General features: G+C 34.1%; 1 non-coding gene across 1 annotated transcript; it reads left to right on the top strand.

Moving 5' to 3' along the window:
• Positions 1-830: 830 nt before the first annotated feature.
• On the top strand, positions 831-936 carry LOC119993888. Its single transcript, XR_005466583.1, has one exon. It is a non-coding gene; the product is annotated as a small nucleolar RNA R71 (small nucleolar RNA).
• The last annotated feature ends 6,077 nt before the right edge of the window (positions 937-7,013 follow it).

Genomic DNA, 7,013 nt, shown 5'->3' with positions numbered 1-7,013 from the left:
CCTCTACCGAAAGGTTAGCTACGATAATAACTGGTAGTGTCTCATTGTCTCCCAAGAATGCATATTGCAGATGGTCCGGTAGCTGTTTAAGCTCTACTTTTGGTGCCTCAATCACATAAGGAACAAGTTTTTCATTAGAAATTGGAAGAGAAATAAAAGGAGAATAATGCTTACCTTGTATTTGTGGCAAAGCTTCAAGGGCAGCCACTGAACTCTCCAATTCTTGACACCACATAGCTTCTTGGTTGGTCATTGCGATGGTTGATTGTTGGCACGGTAATAAACCCAATTCCAGCACAGTTTTTAAAGAGTCATCACCCATGCTTGTATTGAATGTATCCTGCACCAAATAATCAGAAGTATCAACGGGAAAACAAGATTGATGGTCATGCCAACCCGGATTGTAAGTATTGGAGTAAGGGTTATACCTTGACTTTTGTGCCGCATAGTTAGCTTGCTCCAGCTCTAAAGAAGACATATGACAAGTTTCAGTTGCATGATCAATATTGAAACATTTAGCACATACATCACTTTTGAGTCGCTTGTCTTATTGGGAGTATGGTCTTCATCAGCATGTTTAATTTATTTTCAATAGCTGTTATTTGTGAGGAAGATCCATCCCAAACATTTACTTCATAAACACTCCTACTCCTTGATCCTTGCCTTCCTCCAGTAGAGAATTGCTGAGAATTTTCACTTAAGGTCTCAAATAGTTGAAAAGCCTCATTACTTGTTTTATTCATAAAAGCTCCCCCACATGCTGAGTCCACAAGGACTTTGTTGGCATCATTCAAGCCTTCATAAAAGGATTGAGCCTCGTCATTTTGGAAAAACCATGATGAGGACACTTGCGAAGCAACTCATTGAATGTACCCATGTTTCATGAAAAGAATCTCCATCTTTCCGCTGGAAGGCATTTATCTCCTTTCTCAATTGCCTTGTTTTCTGAGCGGGGAAATACTTTGTGATGAACTTGGTAGCCAGCTGATCCCAAGTGGTAATAGATCCTGCTGGCAAAGAAGTTAACCACCACTTAGCATCATCCTTTAGAGAAAAGGGAAAAATAATTAACCTGAGTCCCTCGGCATTTAGGTGTTGGATGTTCTGTGTCCTACACATATCATAGAATTCCCGAAGGTGCATGTTGGGATCCCCTATTGGCTTTCCATAAAAGTGTGATACAGAATTGATCAATTGAGGAGATATGTTATATGTAGATGTCGCAGTGGGAGTAAAGGCAATGCATCATGGCTGAGCTAAATTTGTAGGGACAAAAGAAGCTTTGAGTGGTTTCTCCCCTTCAGCCATTGCGTTATCCTAAAAAATAGGCTGCTCTTCCTCTTCGTCCGAATTAGATTGTGGCGTTGGCGGTAGTGATTGAGAGGACTTTGAGTGTGCATAAACTGAAAAGAAACACAACAAGAAAATCAGTTTGCAATCAAGTAAAACAATCTCCGGCGACACAGCACCAAAAATTGTTCAGCTATTTTCGAATACCAATATAGGTACTAAAAAATAACTCAATTTAATCCTTGCAACTTAAGAAAAGGTTGTTAAGTATAGTGAGAAGCAAGGGTATCTCCCGTAGAGGATTGGAATATAATTGCAAATCAAATCTAATTGTGACTCGAGCTAAATGGATAACTCAAAATAGTCAGTAAGAAGTAAAAACGTTTTTGATTCTTATAAGAGAAAAAGTCAAGGGAAAGCTATCCACCGCTAACAATCATGTACTGCTGCAACCTTCATCTATATTTCTTAATTCACGAATGACGATGTCTAAGATAAAACAATGGCATGTTGATTTTATCTTATTGCTCTCTCTTAATTGGTATGTCAAGTGCGTGACATGTACTCCTTAACTTAGTTCTTAAGATGCAATCTAGAATGACATGTTCATAGATTCAACACTCAAGAATCATTAAGCAGAAAGAAGGCAAACATCACTAAATTCATAGGACGTGGCATGCATCTTACGTCATCTAGAAATCAATTCACATGAATATGAGTTATCTTATTCATTGGCTACTTGAGACTTTATGAAGATATGGGTGATCAATCATATCGTCCTAGCAATAGAATCCTAAAACATGAATCTAAACGCGCACTCAAAGAAACATATCTCAGATTTCATCAACAAGTAATATAGTGAAAAGATTTTCATTCGATCTCAAGAAATAAGATTAACGAAGCATCAATACAATAATGTTCGGGCTTCAACCAACCCCTTTACTGAAGGAATATTAGCCACACGTCATCTGTTTTGAAGACTAGCATACATAAGAGAAAGAGAAAACCAAATAGTAGATCTCGGCTTGCTTGCTGCTGATTTCACCTTCTCTCCGTGCTCTCCATTCGTTCGTTCCTTCGTTCTTTGATGACTTTTACGTCCCTTTTATAGTTCCAAAATAGGGCACCACCAACTGAGACCTTTGAGACAAAATAGGAATTAAGTCCAACTACTATAAGTGTTTCTCCTAATTGATATAGAACTTGACTTTCAATACACGTCTCCTTATGGAAACCGAACTTAAACTGACTGAGAGAGTTGTCATTTACTTCTAATACAAGATTAGAGTGCCCTGTAATCTCCCAAGATTTGTTCCGTGTCTTGAGTACCAAGAACAGTAACTTGAGGTATCAAATATTCTAATTTCGTATATAATTTCTACACTGAACCACTGATGCTAAAACTAATGAAACTTCCTCTAGAAAACTCCAAATCAAGAACCATAAAATTATATGGAAACTAGACTTCTAGATCTTTCCAACGGTATATTACTCGTCATCCAGTTCTTCCTGAGTACATCCAATTTATTTCGTGAAGTTGACGAATTTGTTTAGGAACCTGACTTGACTTCAAAATTGTGAACATATTCATCTTTTCTCATTTCATCATATTTTTGCCTCTTTAGCTCTCAAGTACCATTAGGGACGTATTCCTTCAAAACTTACACAAAACACAACAAAACAACCAATTTCACAAAGGAAACTAGTGCAAAGTATAGGAATAAGGGATGCAAAATGTGCATAATTGTGTGTTATCAGATGCTTTAATAGTCATTGTTGTTATATCAATGATTGTACGACGCTCTTATTAGGCGTCGCAATTGATTAAAATATATACGACGTTTATTTAAAAAAATACCGTGAAATAAAATGAGTGTCTACGCTTTATAAAAAGCTCCAAAAAAAGCGTCGTCGTTAACACAGGTTCTTTCGACATTAGTTCTACTACCACAAAGGATTGCTTTGAATTAATTCATATGTACATATAGGGATCCAATTCTGTGATTTCTCTGGACGGTTTTAAATACTTTTTGATGGTAGTAGACGACTACTTTAGGATGACTTGGGTCTATCTAATGAGTTCAATGGCAAAAACCAGGGCTTATGTTAAAGGATTTGTAAGCTTCATCAAAAATCAATTCAATAAAAAACATCAAAATCATATGGACAGATAATGAGTTAGAATTTGAAATGGGACAATTTTTCTAAAATGAGGGTATCTGAAGAAAAGAAGAAACAAAAGAATAATTGCTTTCAGTAATCGTATTTACTTTGAGGATACAACCTATCATATATAATTTGCATGGTTCCTTGATTATAGGAAAATCCCTGGCATCTCTCCTTAAGTGTTGCTACAGTCATTGACCCTATAATCAAGCCTAAATATACACAAACCATATATACACGAGATTACACAATCATAATTAATTACGCAATCTTCTAATCACGCAATCTTTTCTTCCAATAGTATCCAACACCAAAACTTAAATTGCATACTGTACAAACTGCTGTATTCTTGATCAATAGGATCCCAAGTAGAGTTCTTGTTAACAAATCTTCCTATCAGATAGAATACAATAAAGAAGTAGATCATAACAGTTTTAAAATATTTGGTTGTTACTGTTTTGCAAAAATAGCAAGCCACCGAGTTCAAATTTTGAACCTAAAGCCAAAGCATGTATTTTTCTAGGATATCCCCTTGGAACGAAGGGATATAAAGTATTATATTTAGAAATCATGAAGTTTTTTTTATCTCATGAAGGAGATTTTCCTTTTAAAATAGATGTGGAGTGAGGATGGAATTGGACAGAGAGACTGGGTGCTCGCATGGACTCCGTTGGAGAAGCCACTGCTTCATCTTTGTTGGCATGGACTCCATTGGAGAGGCACCTACTTCATCTTTGGTGAGTCGATAGTCCAGCGAGCAGAGCATGGGGGACTGTCAGTGACTGAGATTTTTATTATTGAAGTTTTTTCAATAATATTTTTTTATTAATAAAATAATAAAGGAGAGAGAATAAAATATTATTTTAATAAGGGAGATAATATGATGTATTGTTGGTTGGATATGAAATCTGTAAAATTAAAAACAATGACATTTTATTTGTATCTTAAGGAATCTGTTAAGGTAAATTGGTGTAGATGTTATTACTTACAAGATTACTATTGTGATGTTACTTCTATTCATGCATCAAAACTTTATCATAGTACATCATATGAGCATTTTCTAGCTGCCATTTCTATTCACTAGGAACCTAAAAGCTATACTGAAGCGTTAAATGGCCCAATAGGAGTAAAACTATGGATTTAGAGATGGAAGCCTCAAAGAATAATGATAATTGGGAACTTACAAGTTTACCAGATGGTGGAAAAATAATAGGGTCAAAACAAATTTATAAAATAAAATATAATTCTTATGGCAGAATAGAGAGATAAGAAGCTAGATCAGTTGCACAAAGATTCAGTAACCAACCCAGAATTATTAAATAATTTTGGGACCCCTTGGGCCTCCCCCTAAAAGGCCTTTTAAGGGGAGAGGCGGCTTGCTCCTATATACAGGCACTTTGCCTGGTTTATAACCGATGTGGGATATTTCATCCTAACAGTTAGGATTTTGACTACAAAAAAACATTTGCTCCAATGGTTAAGATAACCACTTTAATGGTTTTCCTAACCCTAGTCAGTTTACATAATGCCTTCTTAAATAGAGATTTAGAACAAGAGGTTTATATGAAGCTCCACAAGGCTACGAAAATCAAAACAAAAAACTAGTATGCAAATTTAAAAGATTTATTTATTTATGGTCTAAAACATGCCTCAAGGTAATGACATAAAAAATATAGGAAAGCTTTACTAGATTCTGGATTCACCTAAGTAAGATTGATTACTTTCTATTTTATTACCATAAGGAGTCTGTGAGTATAGTCCTACTAGTCTATGTACATGATATGATTTTTGGAGTAATGACCTAAGTTTGATTAACCAGGTGAAACAATATATACCCAACTGTTTTAAAATCAAAGATCTAGGACCTCCAAAATATTTTCTCGGTCTTGAAATAAGTAGAAACAACTCTGGCCTAATTTTATGTCAAAAGAAATACACCATTGATTTGTTAAAAGACACATGATTTGCAAGTGATTCGTTGGTTGAACGACAATCACATTGTATGTAAGAGATCACCTACCCATTAGGTCGTGGGTTCTAATCCTACCCCCTCCTCATATCCTTGTTTCAAAAAAAAGGACACATGATTTATGAATACTAAAATTAGTGGTTCATAACAGATTTAAACATAAAATTATCAGTTAATTCAGGCAAAATCATTGACAATCCTTTGCAGTATAGAAGAGGAAGACTTATGTACTTAACATTAACATTGACTAGACCATGCAATTGAGCCATTGGTTGAGTGGTAATGACTTTGCTTGTCCCTGACTTTAGGTCATGGGTTCTAGTCTCACCTCCTCATGTATATTTGTAAGAAGGTGTGTGGGCTTAGTCTGTCCCTACGTGGGGCCTGTTGATATCTGTACTTTCTTATACTTGATCTGGTGGTATGTCGTATATTTTATCTGTACTTGTACTCAGAAAAAAAAAAACATTGACTAGACCATATATTGCTTTTGCTGTCAACAACTAGTATGAGAAATTTTCGCTTATAAAGTTATATATTATAGTGTAAATAAATTTTAATATATATTAATAATAACAAAATCACAACAAAATATATATACATAAATTTTAACCATTATTATCGATTTTCGAGTACTGAAAAGTAAAAATAATTGAACATGAATTTTTTACATGGATGTACATAGGGTGAAATTCAAATATGCAATTGAAATATATGGGTATTTAAATTAAGTAACTGTAAAAAAAAAAAAAAATTCAAATTGGATCACTCCGATCTAATTCTGATGAATTTCATCCCAAAATTGTTAATTTGTCACATGCGTTGTTCACATGGATGTAGATAATGTGTCATGTGAATAGTGAAAATCCATTTTTGTAACGACTGTTGATATTAACTCCCATTTGGAGTAGTGTCAAAATAAGTGTCGGTAAGTCTACTTTTTTCAACAAACACATTTTTGTTTTGGGCAATTACTAATAAAATTAAAAATACACCGTCTCAAACGTTCGAATAATGAGGGAAAAAAAGTGTTATATAAATTAAGATCAAATAAAGAATTTTGTCTTGTGATTATACAATCCTGATCAAAGAGAGATCACCAAGATTAGTTGATGATAATGATCAGTGAAAGATTAACGAGAGTTGGCCAATTATGTGTCAAGTGAGTGAGTAGATGGATAATGTTCAATCCGACTGAGGTGCACTAAACGTAACTTGTTTTACAAATTAAAATATTTGCAAAATATAAATAATTTTGACCTTTAAAGTTAAATATCAAATTCATCTTAATTCTGTCAAAATATATATATATATATTTATTACTTAATTCTCTCAATTCGGGTGGGACAAAATTTCTTACATATATAACTGATCTTTTATCCAAGTATATATATATATATATGTATAACGTGTTACCACTCAATTATCGAAATTAAAAAACATTACAGTTAGATTATCCAAAAAGTGAATTTGTTTCTCAGTCCTGTTTTCATATCAAAAGGGTGTCTTAAAAAATAACAAAGAAAGTAATTCAACTTGTGTATATATGTATACATATATATGTACTACCATCAATAAACGTTTTCGC

This window comes from Tripterygium wilfordii, chromosome 23, assembly GCF_013401445.1.
Source record: "Tripterygium wilfordii isolate XIE 37 chromosome 23, ASM1340144v1, whole genome shotgun sequence".
Classification (NCBI taxonomy): Eukaryota; Viridiplantae; Streptophyta; class Magnoliopsida; order Celastrales; family Celastraceae; genus Tripterygium; species Tripterygium wilfordii.
This window is presented reverse-complemented; position numbering and strand designations above follow the sequence as displayed.